Source organism: Gracilinanus agilis, chromosome 1 (genome assembly GCF_016433145.1).
Source record: "Gracilinanus agilis isolate LMUSP501 chromosome 1, AgileGrace, whole genome shotgun sequence".
Classification (NCBI taxonomy): domain Eukaryota; kingdom Metazoa; phylum Chordata; class Mammalia; order Didelphimorphia; family Didelphidae; genus Gracilinanus; species Gracilinanus agilis.
The window spans coordinates 737497980-737520755 of record NC_058130.1 but is presented as its reverse complement, the minus strand read 5'-3'; the positions used below and the strand labels follow the sequence as shown (position 1 = coordinate 737520755).

Below are 22776 nucleotides of genomic sequence, written 5' to 3'. Positions count from 1 at the left end.
GACCTTTTTTAAACCTTTACTTCCTGTCTTTGTAACAACTCTTAAGAAAGAAGGGCAAGGGCTAACCAATGGAGGTTAAGTGACTTGCCTAGAATCACACGTCTAGGAAGAATCTGAGGCCAGATTTGAACCCAGATCCTCCTGACTCCAGACCTGATGCTCTATCTAGTTGCCCCAGATCACTTCCTTTTCTGGAAAGTGGAAGGGCATCCCTACCTTATAGGACTTTGTATCCAGAACTGTAAGAGACCTCAGATCTTATGGGCAAACTATTCCCTGAGGGCCAGATCAAGGCCTTAATTTGCCCATCACTTCCTTAAGCAATTCCCTAATCACAATACCCCCACATGGATGTAGTGATTAGGGAATTGCTTAAGGCAGTGATGGGCAAACTAAGGCCTGGATCTGGCCCCTTGGGGAATAGTTTGCCCATCACTGATCTAGTGCAACTCTCTCTAAAGAAACCCAGGGAGATTGCCAGCTTACTTTCTTAAGTAATTACAATGTATTAGGTACTGTGTTGGGGATACAAATACAAGGAAAGACAGTCCATGCCCTCAAGAAGCTTACATTCTGAAAGAGGAAGACAACATATAAAAGGGAACTGAAAAAAAAGGGTGTGGGGGAAGAGAAGAGAGGTAATAAAATCCAGAGAGCTTTGAGAGGAATGAAGCTCATCAATGGCAGAAGAGGACTGTCCAGGGAGACTAAATAACAACCAGCCTTATATAGTATGACCAAAACAGAGACAAGATTTTTACTGAAGTCCTCTAATCTGAGCCATGCCCTTTCAGTTAAAACTATACTGGCTTGGGGGCAGCTGGGTAGTTCAGTGGATTGAGAGACAGGCGTAGAGATGGGAGGTCCTAGGTTCAAATTTGGCCTCAGACACTTCTTAGCTGTGTGACCCTGGGCAAGTCACTTAACCCCCATTGCCTAGCCCTTACCACTCTTCTGCCTTGGAACCAATACAGAGTATTGACTCTAAGACGGATGGTAAGGGTTTAAAATTAAAAACAACAACAACAATAACAAAAACAAAACAAAAAATGACACTGGTTCCTTCTTTTCTAGGAGGAAGCTTAGGCTATATTTTGAACACAGTTAGCAGTTATTTGGTTGTGACAGAAATATAAACAGCATGGAGCCATTGTAGATTGCTGCAACATTTGTGCTGCATTTCATACTTTGGGGAAATGAGATCCTCAGTCCTTGTCTTTCTAAGAACTACCAGGGACAGCTCCTCAACAAGGTATTCAAGGGCAACTCCCTCTGCCTACAAATCTGGCAACAACTTATCTTCCTAGCTTTATCACTTATGTTTACTCTCTACATGGACAGTTTCAGCCTGGAAGGAATCATACTTTCCCACCTCTGTCCCTTTGCCCTAAACTCTCCTTTATACTTGGAAAGTCCTCTCTACTATCTCGGTCCAATGAAATCCCAGAGTAATGAGTCATCTACCATGCTATTTATCACCATCATCCACCATGCCAAACACCGCCATTCTCCTATTTTGCTAACCTCCTTTAAGGCAGTACCCTGGTTTTTCTATTGCTGTATGACACAGCAGACTACCTCATGGATGTGAGGGAGCTGAGCCCTGCTTTCTTGCCTGCCTTGCTAGGTCCTGAGTTGAACATCTCTATCTATTGCATGACCCATGGGAGAGGGGTTTGCAGGGAAACATAAGATCTCTGACCCTCTCACATCCAACTCCTCTGATCTAGATAGGGATTTCAAGGCTGAGAAGTAGCAAGAATGTTGTAGAAGGTATTGGCTCAGAAATTCTGTCAACACCCCTTGACCATTGTGTGATCTTAAGCGAGTCATTTAATCCCTCCCATTCAATTTCTTTATGAACTATTTCAAGAAAAGGGAAGTGACAATCTCACCGTAGCCTATGATGGTTAGAACACGCCCAGAGCCTTGAGTTCAGAGGATTTTGAGAAGGCTACTGATGAGTGCCAGTAAAGTCAGGATGATGAAAGACCTCATACTCATGCCACAGAAAACAAGTTGTAGGAACTGCAAACATTTAGCTTGGAGGAGACTTGGTATAAGTGAGTTCATGATAGTGCTCTTCAGGTAATTGTAGGATTCTTATGGTAAAGGAGGATGAGACTTGTTCTGCTTGGCTTTAGAACGTAGGGCTGGGAGCAATGGAGAAATGAGTAGAAATTGCCTAGAAGCAGATTTTGCCTCTGTGTGAGGAGAAAACATCCTAAGAAAGAGAGCTGTCCAGCAGTGGAAAGGGTGCCCCAGAGACAGTGGATCTGCCTCTTAGGAGGGTCTCTAAACAAAGGCTGGTAGAGCAGGTCATTTAACAACTCAGAGATAGAAGGAATTCTCTTTGATTAGGTGGCTCTGAGATCCTGTGATTCTATCCTGAGTCTCACTTACAATTCAGTCTCTCTCAGAAAGCCTTCCATAATCGTAAAGGCAGAGATAATTGTTCTGTGTCTGTGCCTACTTTTGTCAGTAACTCTCCATGGAACCATATTGTGACTGTAGTTATATATGCCCGTATGCCTTATCCCTTCTACTAAATGATGGACTCCTTGGTAGTATTTAGAACTTTGAAGAGATCTAGTCCAAACTCTTTGTTTTATAGTTGAGGAAAACTCAGGCCCAGGGAAGGGAAGGGACTTTCCGCAGGTCACAGTTGAAAAGTTTCTTGCAAACCACAGTTTCTATGCTCTAAACCAATAGTTCTTTTTTCTCATCCTCCCTTCCTTGATTATATGAATGAATCAATCAAAATGCATTTTTAAAAGTAGCTAACATGTGTCAAGCAGTGTCCTAGGCCTGGAGAAACAAAGACAAAGAATGAAGCAATCCCTACTCTAAGGGAGCTTACATTCTCTCTCTGACTATAACCTCTCTCTCTCTCTCTCTCTCTCTCTCTCTCTCTCTCTCTCTCTCTCTCCACCCTTCTCTGAATGCTACCATGGAAAGGAGCAAACTTACAGGATATCTAGTCCAGGACCATAACTAGAATTGTTGGACCTGGAGGGGAACAACATGAAAACTACCTTTAAATCAGTTTCTAAAGATAAATTCAGTTGTGGATGGGAGAGACCTTGAGGCAGCAGCCTTTATGGAGGCAGAGACTCTGTAATACTATGCCATGGGCCTAATGCTGGGGATTAGGTGCCAGAGGGAGAGGTTCATTTGTGGTGGGGCCACTGAGGGTTTGGGAGGAAGTTGACAGTTTCCTGTTTCAACTAATTATTTTTGTTAAATGCTAAACTTAGTTATATCTGCCACTTTCTACCTGCATGCCCTTGAGCAAGTCAGATGACCTCTGAGGGCCTCTGTTTCCCTTCTGAAAAATGAGAGGGTTAGACTTCTGAGGTTCCTTCCACTTCTAAATCCGTGATCTTACAGGTACAAGTGTCATTAGCATCTTCTAAATTTTAACACCTTGAGACAAAGGTCCAATCTATCCTATCCCAAGAATAGTAATATAATTGTGATGATGATAATAATAATAGCTCGTGTTTACATAGCACTTTAAGGTTTACAGGTATCTTACATACGTTATCCCATCTGATCTTCATGGGAATCTACTACTGGACTATGTTCTTGTCCAGTCCTCATTTTGCAGATGAGGCAACTAATTGACTTGCCATTGTCATAGAGGTAGGAAATGTCAGAGCTAGGGTTTAAACCACTCTCTAGACTCTGAACTCGGCATTCTTTCAAAACATTTTTCACCTGTCTCTGGCTCCTCGCCTTCCCTCATTCTATTCCCTTAACCTGACTGTTTGGCCCTTCCATCTCCACTTCGTCAAGGTTCAGCTCACAAGTCATGTGTCCCAGGAACCTTTCCAGGATTCACAAGTTGGACTTCCCCATTCCCCAACACGTGAATTATGCTTCTCTTAGGAACAACTGCAGCTCATGTTGCTCTGGTGTTTCCAAGGTTGATAAGGCAACTTCCCTGCAACTGTATGAGGTTATGTTAAGATGATTATTCCCATTTTATAGAATCTATAATATAGATGGTAAAACTGAAGCTCAGGGTGAAATACCTAAGTAGTGTCAAACCTGGGATTTAAAACCAGGTCTCTTGACCCTTTTTACTATGCTATGATTCCTCTTCCCTTAGTAGGTGCTCTCAGTTAATCCCTGATAACTGATAGGATCCTCTCCTAGACTGATCTCCAGGAATGAGAGAAGGCATATGCTTAAAAAAATGGGGCTCAGTCACCTGATTAACTTTGCCTTTCCATGGTGTAATCCAAAATAACATCTATAGATACTCTATGTATCTATAGCACCTTCAAGTTTATTTACACATCAACCTTGGAGGGCTTCCCCCTTTTTACAGGTGGAAAAATCGAGGCTCAGAGTGAAGTAAATCTGTTCTCAGCCATTAAGCTATTTTTAGTGAGAGCTAGGATTCAAACCCAGTTTTCCTAACTTCAAGTACCGCTTTTTTCCTACTTTACCCTACTGCCTATCATAGTCTACCTTGTGTTGCTCTAACTGCTGCATCTTCTCCTATAAACTATGTGGGATAAGGGACCAAGTCTTATTCATTTCTGTGCCTCTCTACTAGTTCTAACTCAGTGTGGCCCAAACCAAGACTCCTCACAGGATGAATGTCAATAACTGTTTCTTTAACTGAATGAGAAAACTCAGAACTCATCCTACCTGCAGGTCCTTCACCATACTCCAATCCAAGGGCAGCTTGACCCAGCTAACTATCTCAGGAGAGCAGCTAGGTGGTCCAGTGGATAGAGTGCCTGACTTGAAGTCAGGAAGACTCTGAGTTCAAATGTGGCCTCAGATTCTTACTACCCATGTGACCCTGCCTCAGTTTCTTCATCAATAAAATGAGCTGGAGGAAAGAAATGGCAAATCAGTCCAGGACCTTTACCAAGAAAACCCCCAATGGAGTAACAAAAAGTCTGAAACGATTGAACAAAATTATCTCATGAAGGTTATTACCATATTGGCCCAAAAGATCTAGGGCTAGAAGGAACTTTAGATATCATTCTTAGAAACTGGCCTCATTATTTCATATTCTTGCTCTCAAAACACTCCATGGCTTTCTATGTCTCTACAAAAAACAATCACCCTGATGCTGAAGTCTGTTTATAATCTGACTCCAGCTTGCCTTTCCACCTGAATATCACAACATACTTCTTCCTGTACTCTAAATTCCAGTCAAACTGGACTATGAACTATTACTATTCCCTGGAGTCAGCATTCCATCGCCCACCTCCGTACATTTGACCCTTCACACCCAGAATGCACTCCCTCATTATCTCTCCCTCTCTGGATTCTTTTCTTCCTGCAAAGTTCAGGTGTTATATACTCTAGTAAAGCCTTTCCTAATTTCTCCAGTTGTCTCAAATTATCTTGATTTTACTTATTTATAGACCTATTAATTCTCCTGCCTGCCCCTTCTAGTAGAGTATTAACTCCCTGAAGGAAGGATTGTTTTTCAGTTTGTCTTGGTGTCCCCAATACTTAGTGCAGTACCTTTTTTATCTACAGTGAGTACTAAATACATCCTTGTAACAATGAATTGGGTCTTGTAAAAGGGAATTATTGGTTCTCTTTGGGTTCACACTTGTGAAAAGGGAATCCTTTGTTCTCTTTGCCTAGCTGGAGTTAACGCTTTGGTTGGCAATGACTTTGAATCAACACAAGTTTGAACTAGGTGGGAGAAGCTTGAAAACCACCTAGTGAGTTCACACCTTACTTGGATGCTAGGTGAGAAGAAGAGTTCACACACTCAGAAAGGTGTGAATCCAAAGGTGACAACTCAGACAATTTGGAAACTGTGATTGGCCCCCATGAAAAGGGACAGGGACAGGAAAACCACCATAAAAGCAGGCAGTCTAGTGAAGGAGACTTCCCTAATAACTACATCTGTATGTGGGGGCATAGTGATTAGGGAATTGCTTAAGGCAGTGATGGGCAAACTAGGTCCTGGCCCATGAGGAATAGTTTGCCCATCACTGGATAGCTGGTTTTCCCTTCCTGTCTTCTGGAGATAGTTTAATTTTGATTGAAGGTTAACAAGTCCTGGCTGAGCCAAGCACTGGAACAATATTTAGTTAGATAGGTTAATGTCTTTTCTACCCTTTTGTATTTCTCTACTTTATAAAGAAAAGATTTATAATTTTCATTTTTTTAGCAAAACCATGAATTTTAACACTTACAGTCTATTCCAAAACCCTAACCTTACCAATGAGGAAACTGAGGTTTGGTCAGGAAGGCTGATTTGCCCTATGCTAGCAAAGTAAGGATCTGAATCTAGAGCTGCAGATTCAAAACCCAGGGCTTTTTACCCTAGTTTACAATGCCAGTGTTGAGGTGAATCAGACTTACCTTGGGCTACAGAAACAGAGTCAGAGACTAAACATGTATGTGCCAAGCCATCTTCATTATTATCTTTATCATTAGCATTATCGTCATCAACAGCATCATCCATTGCTAAACACCTCAGGGAACCATGGAAAATATCTTTATTACACCATCTTCCCCTTCACCAGAGCTAGACCATTCCACTTTTGGACAGATCTAATTGTTAAAACCTTTATCCTGATAGTTAACAGGGATCTCTGAATCCTGGATGGCTTCTCAGGTTGATAGTAGAAAGCTTGAAAATTCCCTAGATATTATGGCTAGAGGAATGGGTGAGGGACACAAACATACACAGAAGGGTTACTTCATGGATATGTAAGGGGTCCCTTCTGGGTTAGGCCTCAGGTCAATTTTCTCCCCATTGAGCATTCTGGTTAGATATGTCTATTCCCAAATAGCCATATTTCCTCTGATACCCAAGATGACATAGGGAGCACTCACTTCAGCTCAAAATAAAGAGAAAACACTGTAACAAATGGAACTGTCTCACACTGGAATGGGCTTCCCTGGTAGGCAGGGGGATCCCTGAAACCAGAAGTCCTTAAATGGAGACTAGATGACCGCTTGTCAAATATGTTGTCAAGAATAATTCCTCCTTGGAGGCATCTACATGGCATAGTGGATACTTGAAGTCAGGAAGTCCTGAGTTCAAATACTGCTTTGTGATCCTTATTGTGTGACCTTGGCCAAGTCACTTACCCTCTATTTGCTTTATTCCATTGGAGAAAGAAATGGCAAACCACTCTAGGATCTTTGCCAAGAAAACACTCTAGACACCATGGACAACATGGTCCACAGGGTCGTGAATCATATATGACTGAACAGATGAACAAAACAACTCCTAGGTTGGACTAGGTGTCTTATGTTCGACTCTTCCATTGTATGATCTCAGTCTAAAAGGAATTTCTCTATCTATGACAGGGCATAATCCTCGCAGTGGATGTGAAACGTTGCCTCACCCCACTCTGAATCTGCTGCTCTGCCTGGTTTTCAACTCCAGGGAACCAGATGCCCCACCCACAGCCCCAAGTTGAGCTCATCATTATTGTTGTTGGTAATTTGATTAGTCATTGTTTCACTCTTTGTGGCCCCACTGAAGAAACGGGGACAAATCCGTTTTTATGTGACTTGCCCAAGACCACATAGTGAGACTAGATATGACCACAGGAAGATGAGTCTTTCCTGACTCTAGTCCTGGCACTCTATCCACTGCACACCTAGCTGTCTCTATGCTCATCACCATGCTGCCAACTCAAGCCTTGTTTGATGCCACCTACTTCAGCCTCTTCTCCCCCTCTGCCTGTAAGGCTGGAGGATGGAGTACCAAACTTCTTCCCAAGCCTTCTTTTATAGAGAACAGAAACTGGATTTTTTGGCTTACACTCGGAATCTGTTGATTGGCCAGGTTTCAATTCGATGGAGCAAGATGCTCCCCAATGCTGAGTACTCCTTGGTGTCACCTTTCTTCTTGATCTCCTGCCTCCTTCGGTGTTTGTCTCTCTGTACTGGATTGTAAGTTCCTCCAGGGCAGGGGCTGTTTTTTTTTATTAATTGGCACATAGTAGGTGGCTAATAAACTTGGATTAGATTGAATTAGTTGGAAAGACTGAGATTAACATTCCCATTTTATGAATAGGGAGATTGAATCTGAGGTTAAATGTCCTAAATTGAAGCATTCCAGGTTCCATAGGATAGAAACTATAAATCCTTATAGTATTTTTGGCAACTAGGCAGCAAAATGGATAGAGTGCCTGACCTGGAGTCAGGAAGACCTGTGTTCAGATCTGGCCTTGGACTTAAAAGCTATGTGATCCTGGGCAAATTGCTTAATCCTGTTTGCCTTAGTTTTCTCATCTGTAAAATGAGCTGGAGAAAGAAATGGTAAACCACTTAAGTCTCTCTGCCAAGAATACCCCCAAGTGAGGTCACAAAAATTTGGACACAACTGAAACAATTTAACAACTGGGCAGTCACGGAAAACTTCATGGAGGAGGTGAGCCTGGAGATATTCTCCAAAGGCCAGGGAAAAATAGGAAAAAAGGTGGAGAGGCAGGAATGAGCCTGCCATTATACTTTAAGGCAAGCATAGTGAGTGAAAGTATGTTAGATCATGAATCCAGGAGACCTGAGTTTGAATCCTGATTCTGACACTGTCTATGTGTTCACAGGCAAGTCACAATTTCCCTGGGCCTTTGTCCCCCCCAATTGTAGAATGAGGGTATTCAGCATATAGGACCTTCCTCATAGGGTTGTGTGGCTCAAGTGAGACAGGATATATAAAGTGCTTTGCCAGCTTTAAACCCCTATATGTGTCCGTCATGGTGAAGCATTCCAGGCTTGGCCCTATAAGTCAACAGGTAGAAATTGCAGAAAGATAGATGAAGGCTCAATTTAAGGAAAGGCTTCCTGAAGTAGAATGGGCTTCCCCTTCCTTGGAGGTCTTCAAAAAGGAAGATGGAGGCAGCTAGGGAGTACAGTAGATAAAGCACAGGGCCTTGAGCCTGGAGTATCTGGGCTATTTTTTCCCCCAAAACAAAACAAAACAAAACAAAACAAGACAGACAAAAAGTTAGAGGATCTCTCCTTGCAGATGTTGCAGAAGGGAGGCCCATACATGGATGACATGGGCAGGCCTTTTCCAACTCTGAGAATCTGGTGAGGTACATGCAGGAGGCTTGCAGGAGATGAAATAAGAGCAATGGGCAGGTAGTCAGCCTTGAATACCAGGTTAAATTTGGCCTTGCTGAAAGGACAGTGGGAACCACTAAAGATTAAAAATTGGACTTTAGCAAGATGAACGTGGCAGATTGTGCATAATAGCCAGGAGGCGGGAGAGGAGGTATAGAAGCCAAACTGGACACTAGAAATAATCTAAGAGAGGGAAAAGAGATGACTCTAACCTAGTCTGGGGTAGGGGTTGTGAGATTAAAGATAATTAATAATATATCTTTGGTGACACCATATTTGTGGATCTCAGAGGGCTTAGGGAAAAAGACAGAAGCAACCTTTTTAGGTGAAAAGGTCTTGGGAACCAGCCAGCAAGCAATCCTCATAGGCCTAGGGTCTCAGAGGAGGTAGCTCCACCAGGGAGTCACCATTTCTAGCAGCTGCAGCCATAGGAAGGACACTGAAGTAGCTCCTCCAACAAGGGGGGCCCCTGAGCAAAGTAGAAGGACATCAGAAGGAGGTGGCCGTGTCTTGCTGGGGTTCATGATAGCTAAAGGGGGGAATGTTGGCCCCCTTCTTAGGCAGTTTGGCAAACTAGGGCCAGGGGGCCCTTTTTATTGGCCAGCAAGCTAAGAATGATTTTTACATTTTAAAATACTTTAACACTAGCAGGTAGAGTGAGTAAACCAGCCCTAGCCAGGGGGAGAAAAAGCCTAGGGAGAGTAGGAAGTTGTGGTTACACCCAAGCAACACATATATAAAACACTATGGCATCTCTCCCATTATAATGGAGGCCTGGTATCATTTACTGCCTACTTGGTCTTTGTCTTTGTATCCCCAGGGCTTAACACAGTGTCAGGCCCATAGTAGGAACTTAATAAAAGTTTGCCTACTTGATTGAATTGTGTCAGGAATGAGTTTAGGCTTGTAATAAATGCTTGTAATAAACAAACGAGGACAAAAAGATCTCTTTTTAAAGCCGTGTTGGGAGGCAGAAGAGCAAAAACAGGCCTAGCCCATTGTTCCGGAGGCTAGAATGAAAATAGAAATGAAATTTTCTGACTTGGGGAGAAACAAGTGGAGTATTGTGTTTCCTTCTGGGCACCATATTTTAGGAAACATTTATAAGCTGGAAAGTGACAAAAGGAGGGCAACCAGGATGGTAAAGGGCCTGGAGTCCAAATCATATGACATGGGCCTGAGAAAAAATAGAGATGCTTAGCCTGGAGGTGGGAGAGTGGGGGTGCTAAAGGTCTTCCTGTGTACTGCTTATTTCCTAAAGGCAAATCTAGGAGTAATGGGGGGGGGGGGGAGACGAAGAAGTACATTGGGCTCAATGTCAGGAAATAGTCTTCTAATGATTAGAGCTATGGAAAAGGAGAATGGGTTGTCCTGGGAAGGAGAAGGTTTCCTCAATTCAAGCAAAGGCTCTATGAGTTTTCGAGAGGTATGTCATAGAGAGGATTGTTGTTCATGTATGAGTTGGCCTAGGTGGTCTTTCAAGTCTAAATTCTAGAATTCTGTGAAAGTGGAAATGTTCAACTGCTATTTGTTTCCATTTTTTAAGAACGAATTTACTACTACTTGGGTAGAGATCAGTACAATATTATGGATCTCTCATGATATCAGATTTATAATAATGTTCGCACTATCTGCCTTACAATATTGTTGTTGGCCGTTGAGTTTTGAAAAGTTTAATCATAAATCAAAGCCACCTGGATTTCTTAGAGATTTGACAAAGTTCATACCTGGTAGGCAAGATAGAGAAATGTGGGCTAGATAACCATACTATTGGGTGGATTTGGAATTGCTTGAATGAGTGCTCCAGAGAGATCTATCCTTATCTCTGAGAGTCAACATCCTATCAATCATTTTGATAAAGGCATCCATTATCTATCTATCTATCTATCTATCTATCTATCTATCTATCTATCTATCTATCTATCTATCTATCCTCTCATCCATCCATCCATCCATCCATCTCTCCATTTATCTATTAGTGGGAATTTTTTTTTTTTAAATCTTCACCTTCCATCTTGGAATTAATACTATGTATTGGTTCCAAGGCAGAAGAGTGGTAAGAGCTAGGCAATAGGGTGTAAAGTGACTTACCCAGGGTCACCCAGCTAGGAAGTATATGAGGCCAGATTTGAACATCTCTGGACCTGACTCTCAATCCACTGAGCCACCTAGCTGCCCCTGGGAAGTCTTGAATGAAATGATACAGACTAAAGCAACCAGAACCAAACAGCACCATTTTGGGAATAATTACAATAATATAAAGGAAAACTTTGAAAGTTTCAAGACTCAAATCATTGAGGTGATCCTTGTTACTCTTTTTTTTAAACCCTTGGAAACTAAATATCTGTTCTAAGGCAGAAGAGTGATCAGGGCTAGGTAAGGGTCTAAGGCTAGATTTGAACCCAGGTCCTCCTGTCTCCAGGTCTGGCACTCTATACACTGAGCCACCTAGTTGCCCTGACCCGTGTGACTTTTTAAGATTTAGGGTGAAGCATTTCTTCCACTCCTCAGTAGAAGGGAGGTGGACTATAGGTGTATTGATAAGTTCCAAGGCAGAAGAAAGGTAAAGGCTAGGCAATGTGGATTAAGTAACTTGCCCAGGGTCATACAACTAGGCTATATGTCTGAAGCCAGATTTGAATCCAGGACCTTCTGTGTCTAGATTTGGCTCTCAATTCACTGAGCCACCTTGATGCTCCAAAAGTTAGGGCTTTTGATGAGGGAGACTGTAGACTGAGTCAAACATTAGCTGAAAGAACCTGGGGTGTTTAGCATAGAGAACAGCAGTCTGAGAAGCTACATGATATGTCTTTAAACATCTGATGGTGGATTGAGAGTCAGGCCTAGCGACGGGAGGTCCTAGGTTCAAATCCGGCCTCAAGACACTTCCCAGCTGTGTGACCCTGGGCAAGTCACTTGACCCCCATTGCCTACCCTCACCAATCTTCCACCTATAAGTCAATACACAGAAGTTAAGGATTTAAAATAAAAAAAAAAAAGAATATAGAATATAAACATCTGATGGATTATTCTAGGACAGAGGAAGTCAGGTCTGCTTCCTGTGCTCCCTTGGTCTTTTTTGGAAGTCTCAATGGAGTCCCAATGCCTTGAGTTTGTTTCCCCTCCCTTTCTTTCCCTCTCCAAAATTCTCCTCATTCTTTAGTGTCCAACTCAAGCACCACTTGTTCTGGGGTCCTGCAGCCAGGTCTCCTCATTCTCTCTACCATACCAAGATCTTGTTTCTTACAGTTTGGCCTCCAAGGCCATCTTCCAAGCTTAAGTCAGGTACCCTCAGCTATGGGAATATAGAGGCCTCTGATTATTTGTGCTTTCTCCTTCCTCAAATAATGTTAAGATTATTTATGTGCCTGTGTATTCCCCAATAACATGTCAGCACCATCAGAACCAGAGAGGTCTTTCCAATTCTGTCTTTTGTTTCCTAGCCTCTCGTACAGTTGTTGAAATGGACTGAGTGGATGTCTCATGTCCCATCTCCCCAAGCAGATTGTGAGCTTCCATCTCCCCCACCAGAAGCTAGCACCCAGCAGGTGTTTGCTGAGGGAAGAGAACAATGACAGGGAGGTGGACCGGTGTGCCTGCATGTGTGGGTGGGTGATGAGTGGGCTGTGAGAGAGAGAGAGAGAGAGAGAGAGAGAGAGAGAGAGAGAGAGACTGATTCTCCCAGGGAACTAAGGAAAATTTGGTCAGGAGACCATCGATATCAGCCGCCCTTGCCTCTTTCCAACTCCAGCATGGGCCTGGGCCTGGCTTTGGGGTTTAGAAACTAGAATCCCTGTATCTGGTGCTCAGGAGATCAGGCCAGCCTGGAATCAGGCCCATGGGCTGCCCACTTAAGAAAAGGAGGGAAGGCTGGCTGCTTAGCATCTCTGCCTGTCATTCTTCAGGGGTGTTCCAGGGCCACCCTTTATTCCCTCCTACACAAACTTCAGGGTATATTTCAGACTGCCTCTAGGCCTTTCTCATTAGACATATAGTATAACAACAAAAGCAACAGCTCACATTGACATTGAGGTGACATAGGAACTAATACAAGGATTAAAACAGTACCATGGGATTAAAAATTGGAAAGCACTTTAAGGTTCATCTAGTTCAACCCCTCTCCATTTTTAAGTGGGAGAAGTTGAGGATCTAGTATCACGGGCTTTAAATCTAGTTTCTTCTCCAAAATCCTGGTTGCCTCAATTTTTCCATTTTTTTTTTCCAGGTGAAGAAATAAGGTTTAGAGGAAGAAAATGACTTTATATCGATGTCTCACTTGAACCTCAACAACCTAGGAGGAGGAAGGTGCTATTAATATCCCCATTTTTCAGTTGAGGAAACTGAGGCAGACAAGTTAAGTGATTTGCCCAAGATCACACAGGTAGGAAGTGTCTGAGGTCACATTTGAATTCAAGTCTTCCTGACACTAGGCCTGACACTCTATTTACTCTCACACTTAGCCTGAGGTCATATTTGAACTCAAGTCTTCCTGACCCTAGGCCTGACACTATCTGCTTCAACGCTTAGCAGCCTCAAAAAGTCAACTGCTTTAACTTCCTAAGTACAAAGTTAGCAAATGGTCTGGATGGAATTAGACCCAAATCTCCAGGTTTCACTTCCAGACCCCCTTTTCCCATACCATACTGTTTCTCAGAAGCAAGTAGAAAACACATTCTTCTCAGTGCCTAATCTCAGCTTTAATTCAAACTGTGGGTCTTCCAGCTTCCTATACTCCTTTCAGTTTCCTCCTTGCTAGTGTGGAAAGAGAAACAGATTTGGGTTTAAAAGGACCTCAATTTAAATCAAGGAGTCCAGGTTCTATTACTTCTAGTGATATTCAATTGGACTCCTCTCTGGGACTCAGTTTCCTCCTCTGTAAAAATGAGGCGGATTGGACTAAAGGTACCTTAAAATTCTTCCAACCTTTAAATCCCAAGACCTGTGACCTATTATTCCCTTCTAGGGCAGTGTATTGTTCTACCTCCTCCTCCCAGAAGTCATCTTGATGATTGTATCTATGTTTGAATATAACATTGGAATCAGTGCCAGGAAGAAGTGGACTCATATTTTGCCAAAGGCACTGTTTCTCATATGCAAGATGGGAATTTCATCACTGTGACTTTGCAATGGCTTTTCCCCATCCCTGTAATGTACTTTTCTTGCCAACTACCTTCCTTAAAGGCTCAAATGTCTCCTTCATGAAGCCTTTCCTGATTCTCCCTTTGGGAAAATTTATCTATTTTGTATAAAGATATATGTGGGGAAAATCTAGGTGGTTCAATGGATTGAGAGCCAGGCCTAGAGAAGGGAGGTCCTGGGTTCAAATCTAGCTAGCGGTGTGACCCTGAGCAAGTCACTTAACCCCTATTATCTAGCTCTTCTACCTTGGAACCAATACACTGTATTGATTCTAAAACAGAAGTTAAGGATTAAAAAAAAAAAAAAGCTATATATGTGAACATTCTCTCCCCCAATAGAACATAAGCTCCCTGAGAGTGAGAATTGTTTCATTTATTCCTTTTATCCCCCAGGACAAGCACAATGCTGTATAAATTTGTTCAGTCATTCCGAGTCAAGTTGTATCTGACTCTTTGTGATCCTATCAGGGATTTTCTTGGCAAAGATGCTGGAGCTCTTTGCCATTTCTCCAGCTCATCTTACAAATGAGAAAACTGAAGCAATCGGAGTTAAGTGATTGGGTCACATAGCTGGTAAATGTCTGAGGCCACATATGAACTCAAGATGAGTCTTCCTGACTCCAGGCCTGGCACTTTGTCCACTATGGTGCCCTCTAACTGCTTCCCCCCTCCCCCAATAAATAGATGCTTTACAAATACTTATTGACTGGTTGACTTTAACCTCCATCACCCAAAATTTCTTCAACCATCAAATAGGGAAGAATAACTGTAGTAATTATGTCCTGTCAGGAGATCACATGGAGAAAGCAATTTGCAAACATTAAAGAAAAGCCCCATAAAAATCAGTTATAATTACCATTACTTATGGCCTCAGTTTATACTAGGCTCCTTATTATCAAGTCATTTCATATTCGGGCAGTGTCAGGATGGCGGCACTAACTCAAGGGAGCAGCATTCCTAGTTGGTTTAGGGTCCTGTGTAGAATCCAGTTCTAGTCACCTGCCTGGGGCTGTTTGTCTACTTTCCTTGAGGCTCCCACTTTTCCGCTATAGCAGGAGGCCTACAACTTAGCCTCAATGGAATCACAGAATTTTAGAGCTGGAAGGGACCTAAGTGGTCAGGTAGCCCAATGGTCACAACAACAAGTGACCATTCAGAATGTGCCAGCATAGGATAAACCAACCACTGCCTGAGCCCATTCCTTTTATAGACACTCTCGTGGTTAGTCAAGTTTTCCTGATAGCAAACCTAAATATATCTCTGCTACTTCCATTGTTATTCTAGTTCTGCCCCCAGGGACCAAAAAGAACAAAATGAATCCCTCTTCTACTGACAGTCTTTTAAATATTTTGACACCTATAAAGTCTCTCCTTGAGCCTTCTCTTCTTTGGGCTACATATCCCCAGTTGCTTCAGTTGTCCATCATATGTCATGGACTCAAGGCTTTTTACCAATCCTGGTAAATTTTGTAGCCCATCAAAAATCTTCCTAAACTATGGCCTCCAAAACCAGATACAATACTCCAGATGATTTCTGTTCTGAGTAGAAGAGAGAAAGATCAGAACCTCCTGATTCTTGGAAATTATGCCTCACTTAACAATAAAAGCTAATAGCTAACATTTATAAAGTGTTTACTCTGCCAGATATTGTGCTAAGTGCTTTACAAATATTATCTCATTTGACCTCACAGGCCTGGGAGGAAGGTACTACTATTATCCTCATTTTGCAATTGAAGAAACTGAGGTAAGGGAGGGCAGATTGGGGTAGGCAGTAGTCAGAAGCAAAATGCTTTTAAGGATGGACAAGGTGAAAGGAAAGAGTGGGATAAACAGGAGGAAAAATAGAATGAAGGGAATAAACATTAGTCAGAACCGCGAAAAATATTTTACAACCAGTTTCTCTGAAAAAGATCTCATTTCTCAAATATATAGAGAACCTAGTCAAATCTATAAGAATACAAGTCATTCCCCAATTGGTAAATAGACAAAGGATATGAATAGGCATTTTTAGAGGAAATAACCAAAGCTATCGTTGCATGAAAAAATACTCTAAATCACTTTTGCAAATTAAAACAGCTCTAAAACAAGACACCTATCAGATTGGCTAATATGACAAAAAAGGAAAATGACAAATGTTGGAGAGGATGTAGGAAATTTGAGACACTAATGCACTGTTGGTAGAGTTGTGAACTGATTCGATCACTCTGGAGAGCAACTTGGAACCATGCACTAAGAGCATACCTTTTGATCCAACAATACCATTACTAGGACTGTATCCCAGAGATTAAAAAGAAAAGAAAAAGTATCTATATGTACAAAAATATTTATAGCAGCTCTTTTTTTGTGATGGAAAAGAATTGGAAAGCGAGGGGATGCCCATCAATTGGGGAATGACGGAGTAAGTCGTGATATACTATTGTACTTCATGAAATGACAAGAATATTCTCAGAAAAACCTGTAAAGACTTACGTGTACTGATGCAAAGTGAAATGAGCAGAACATTGTACACAATAACAGCAATACTGTACAATGTTCAACTGTGAAAGACTTAGCTAGTCTGATCAGTGCAACTATGAATGATTTAACTATTCTCAGCCATATAATGATCCAAGACATTCTGGAAGGACATGATGAAAAAAATGCTATCTATCTCCAAAGAGAGAACCGGTAGATCAGAACATACTTTAAAAGAAAAAACTTTTTGAAATTTTCTTGTTTTTTGGTTTGTACATTCTTTCACAACATGACTAATATGGAAATATATTTTACATGACTGCACATTTATTAGCTATATTAGATTGCCTGCCTTCTCAAGGAGGAGGGAAATGAAAGAGAGGGGGAGAATTTAGAACTCAAAATCTTAAAAAAAAAGAAATATTAGACATTTTTACATGTAGTTGGGAAAAAATAAAATATTAAATTAAAAAGAAAGAAATTGAGGCAGACAGAGGTTAAATGACTTACCCAGGGTTATACTGCTAGTAATTGTCTGAGGCCAGATTTAATCTCTGGTCTTCTTGACTCCAGGACTAGTGCTTTATTTGCCAAATTAGCATTTTTAGTTGCCAATCACACAGTTCCCACATGTTGAGCTTGTGGTTCCCTAAGTCTCCCAGATATTTCCCACAAAAACTGCTGTCTAACCAGCCATTCCTTCCTCATCTTGTACTTGTGAAGTTCCTTTTTTAATATCAAAGCTAAAATTTTGCACTTGTCCATCCTGAATGTCATTTTATTAGATTCAGCTCAATAATCTCACTTCTTATAAATCTTTATGAATTATAAAGCTATCATCTAGCTGTGAGCTACCCCTTCCCAATTTTGTGCCATGAAAAATTTGATAAGCATGCCTTCTTTGTTTTCATCTAGGCCATTAATAAAAATGGTAAACAGTACAGATCTCTTGTGCAGAAGTCCTGGTGTAGACTCCATCTCACCTCCTCTCTTGCTAATTCAGATCTGACACTTAGTCTGTAATTTATAATCTTAGAAAGTTATCTAGGCACCAAGAGGTTAAATGACACAAGATCACAAGATTACCTATTTAAAGCTGGAAGGAACTTTAGAGGTCATTAAATCCAACTCCATCATTTACTCAGGCCCTGAGAAAGAAAGTGACTTGCTCAAGATGATACAGCTAGTACATATTAAAGGTGGAGCTTGAAAGCAGGTCTTTCAGGCTCTAAATGGAAGTCATTGTCTCTCACTTATGACTTGTTCTTCATGAAGGTGCACCAGCCTTTTGTAATCACAGCTTCCTTTCCTAGATTTACTAACCAGCTTTTTAATGATCCTTCTAGAATTTTCCCAGAAATGGAAGTCCAGTTTAGTGACATATAATTTGCAGACTCTCCTTACTTCTCTCCTCCCTCCTTCCCTCTGTCTCTCTTTCCCCTTCCCCCCCCCCCTCTCTCTCATTGGGTCATTTGCCTTTTTCCAGCCTGGTGGGTGGCATTGTTCCCATTCTCCTCTTTCAAATACCAGTTGGCTGTGGCTTGGCAACCACACCGTCTACTTCTTTTAGTACCCCCAAGAACTCAGAAGTTTCCTGCTTTTATCCTCTATCTTTTCCCAGGGAGAATGATTTATCTTTCACCCTATCCTCCCTGGGGAAGCCATAAGGAATCAGAGAGCTGACCCAACATAACTCCTTACCAGTGAACCCTGGGGATCTTTCTTGGCTCAAGGGGTGAGAGAGATGGCCAGAGAGTTAGGGTTCTGAACGAGGGGCCTGGATATGACCCCTAGGAATCAATTCCTTCCCAAAGAGAACAAACCATGCAGTGCAAAAAGTCCTGGGTTCCAACTCTGGTTCTAGGTCTGCTAAACTGGATGACCATTCTTGCTTCCCTTCTCTGGGTCTCAGTTCCCTCAATCTGTAAACTGGGCATAATCACACTTGTGCTCCCTACCTCAGAGGGCTGCTTTTTGAAATGTAAAAACAAAATAGAAATGGGAGTTATTATTCCCTAGCTGTCTTACCCTGTAAATTCATTCAACATTAATACTAAATTATTGATTAAATGACAACTAGGAATAAAAAGTTTTAAAAAATGACACAGTTCCTACTTTCAAAGAGCTTACATTCCATTGGGGGGTTGGGGGTGGGAAGAATGATAAAGACCTAGGCAGTGACTCATACAGAGATGAATAGAATTAAAAGAATTCAGGGAATTGTTGTGTAGAAAGGAGAGGATGATGGTGGAATTTGGAACAGAATCAAAGTCTTTTGACATTGGGCACTAGTCCAGAAAAAGCAGCATAGCCGACGATGACCACTGTTTGAAAGGCTGTCATATGGAAGATAGATCAGTTTTATTCTGTCTGGCCCTAGCTTAACAGAAGAGCTAGCTACCCAAAAGTGAAATAGGCTGGGAGAGAGTGGGTCATTAATAATAATAGTTCACATTTATATAATAAGGCATTAAGTTTGCAAAGCACTTTATCACAAATGATCTTTCCAATAACTCTATGAAATAAGTGTCTATGATTATCCTCATTTCACCAAGGAGGAAACTGAGGCTGATTTGACCATAAGGCTAGTTAATAACATGCCTAAGGCAGGACTGGTACTCAGATCTTCCTGACTCCAAGTTCAATCCTATATTGACCCAGCCACATCAATGCTCTTCAAAGCAAAGATCAGATAACTTTTGTTTTTATTCCTATTATTTGAGTAGTCATTTGCCAAGATGGCACCCGGGTTCCCTTCCAACTCAGAGGTTCTATGATTCTGCAACAGAAAAAGTTCTGAATTTGAATCCAAAAGATCTCATTGCCTGATCCTGGCTCTGGCTTTGACTAGTTACTTCACCTTGGTGAGGCTTAGTTAAATTGACTGTGAAATCAGAGGGTTGGCCCCCAATATTCTTCCAGCTAATAATCTTAAGAAAGTAACCCAAAGAAATAACCCAGGAGCAACAAGTTACTCAGAAGTCAAATGATGGTGAGGAAGAAGCTTTCAAATTCATTCCAGGGGAATATAAACTCCTTGAAAGTAGGAACTGTATCATTTCTGTGTGGTTTTTGTCCAACCATGGAGCCCTTCCAAATTGGTTAAGTTGACTGAACTGTCACTGATTTGATCATGAACCTCCACTGGTTTGGGCTGTATTTGGAGCAAGGATTGAAACTGACAGCTTCCAGGTCACTGGCCTAGCCAGTTTTTCTAATCCCAGACACTAAACACATGGGCCATTCCCCACCCCCCTCCCCCCAAGGCAGCAATTTGTTTTTAGAATGGTAAAATGACTTTCTTTCAAGTTTATGACTCTGCAGATGGGTAAATCTCATCCCCTAGAAAAACTGGGGCTGATTATGGGCTGTTGGAAGACAGGGTTCCTGACAACTCCAAAAGGGAACACCTGAACTCTTTTTAGAAGGGTTGGACCATCTTGGGTTTTGCATCTTGGTGAGCCATAGGCTCCCAGACTCATTTTGCAGGATAACTTCCTGCGATTTGAAGAGAATACTATTTTTGGCTCTTTTCAAAGTGATAGCTTTTCTTCAGAGCTTTTGACTAATCTTGGTGGCCTATTTCTAGCTTGGCTGGACTTTGATGGTCATCAGAGTCCACATACAACATTCTCAGACACATTGTTTGGAAACCTGTGACTCTAGTACAGTGGGAAAAATATTGGCTTTATAATCAGAGAGGCCTGGGATCAAATCCTGATCCTACAGCTTTGATTCTGGGTAAGTTAAACCATCAGCTCCGGGCCTCAGTTTCCTCACCATAAAATGAAGATGACACTTAAAGTTCCTTCCAGTAGAATCTATGATTCTATAAAGATGGGAACTGAAGAGGTGCTAACAAAGTGTTTGAAGAAAATTTGAGGAGGGAGGGGTCTTATCAGTTCACAGATAAAGAAGAAAGGTAGCTATTCAAGATTAGATTCCTGCAACGGTACTTGTTTTCATCTTTGCTGTACTATGGTGTCTCTAGGTAGCAATGAATAGGGTGCTGAGCCTGGAGTTGGAAGACTCATCTTCCTGAGTTCAAATCTGACCTCAGACACTTACTAGCTTTGTGACCCTGGGTAAGTCACTTATCCCAGTTTGCCTCAGTTTCCTTGTATGTAAAATGAACTAGAGAAGGAAATGGCAAACCATGTCAGTATTTTTTGTCAAGAAAACCCCTGGGGCAGCTGGGTAGCTCAGTGGATTGAGAGTCAGGCCTAGAGATGGGAGGTCCTAGGTTCAAATTCAGCCTCAAACACTTCCCAGCTTTGTGACCCTGGGCAAGTCACTTGACCTCCATTGCCTACCCTTACCACTCTTCCACCTATAAGTCAATACACAGAAGTTAAGGGTTTAAAAAAAAATAAAAAGAAAAGAAAACCCCAACTAGGATCATGAAGAGTTGGGCCTGACTGAACAAGAACAGTCAGTATGATCGTAAGGCAATCCACTGAGAGTATAGTTAGGAAACCTGAGTTCAGATTCTAGCTCTGACATTCATTTAATAGCTGTTATGAGCCAGAAAAAGTCACTTTACTTTTCTGCATTTTGATTACCTACTCTATAAAATGAGAGTATTTGTACAACCTATATCTCAGGGTTGTTGGAAGGAAAAGTGCTTTGTAATCTTTAAAGAAATCAGTTTGGTCATAATTATATGTAAAAGGATAGGAGGAACAAGGGAAGTCCTGCCCTGAATCACTGGTGATAGAGAGGTTGAGGTGGGAGGAGGGAGCCTGGATAGACTAGCAGGCATCAACTGCCTGGACTCTCTACTATGGGCCTGAGTGAGATGTAAGATGAGTCACAGGCCAGGGCTGTCATAGATTTCTCCTGCCAGGAACCGAAGCCCAGGCCTGGTGCAGGGAGAGCCCAGCGTCAACAGGGCTTTAGGAACCCCAAGCCCGGGTTCCCCTTTAATGTTCACAGAGCTTGTAGGAAGTCTGGCCCATGCTGGACTCTCCTCCCAGGCCTCCTCCAAACCCCCATCCCCAAAGCAGCAACAGCTCAGACCTGCCTGGCAAACACACCCCAACCCATGCGCTCAATTTTGCCTCCAAATGAACATTCTCCTGCTTCAGAGCCCAGTCCCGGTGGGGAGCCGAGTCTCATGCCCCTACCTTATTTCCTCTACAAGTGGGAAATTCTCCAGGAATTTTGTCAGATTCAGGTTAAGTTTATAAACTGGGAGCCACCATGGACAAGTCATTGTCTCCTGGGAGTGTGTGTAATTCAGAAGCACAGAGGGGCGAGCGAAAGAGGGATTATGTGTGTTGTGTAAGTAACCTGAGGGTACTAGAGCTTTCTTGGATACCTGACATATGTATACACAAAGGTGAGAGCCGAGTGGGTGTACAATTTGCAAAGGGGTGAATATGATATGAGCCGCGATAAGAGAGTTTGCCTGTGTGTGTGTGTGTGTGTCTGTTGCGGGAGCCATGAGGGTGTGCATGAGGCACCGATAAGGGGGGATATGATGGCAATGAGGGTCATCTGGGAGCCACTAGAATAGAACCGAGAAAAAGGAGTGAGTGTGATACTGTGAAGGTAGGCCTTTACGGGCCCTTGAGACCCTCTGGCTGGGCAGCAGGGGTAGCCTAGGCACTGCGCGCTGGGGCTGGAGAGGGCAAGCGCCGACTCCGTGGACACGAATTAGAACAGCCCTTTAAGGATGGGGGTTGGTTACCCGGCCGGCAGAGGTTAGAGGGGGTGGAGAGGCAGTGCTTACCTGCAGCTGCGGCACAGACGGACGGACAGATGTTAGGACTGACGCTCCTCGCTAGCAGCCGAGCTTTAGTGGTGGTTTCCGAGTCCCAGCGGCCGAGGCAGACGTGGCTGCCCTGGATGCTCCTTAGTAGAGGCAGCGACGGGACGGGTCATCGGACACGCGCCTCCCCTCCCCTCCCACCCCCGGCAGCCCGGACTCTGTTCCAAGAAGGGGAGGGAGGGGATAGGGCGGGGCCTAGGTTGGGTGGGTGGGGGTGCTCGGAGGAAGAAGCGGGGAGGGGAAGAGAATGGGAGATATTGGAGGGCCGGGGGAAGGGCTGGGGATCCGCGATGGGGTAGGAATTCAGGCAACTCAGTCCTGGACCCTGGGAGAGATG

The 22776-nt window shown here is 42.7% G+C and overlaps 1 protein-coding gene across 1 annotated transcript in view; it reads right to left on the bottom strand.

The window, feature by feature from the left end:
• Positions 1-22513, bottom strand: part of LOC123244272 (ceramide synthase 4-like) — a 56046-nt gene extending 33533 nt beyond the window's left edge. Inside the window, exon 1 of the mRNA XM_044672659.1 lies at positions 22401-22513. The gene's annotated coding sequence lies outside the window, so the exon portion shown is untranslated. The remainder of the gene's footprint in view (positions 1-22400) is intronic.
• Positions 22514-22776: the final 263 nt, after the last annotated feature.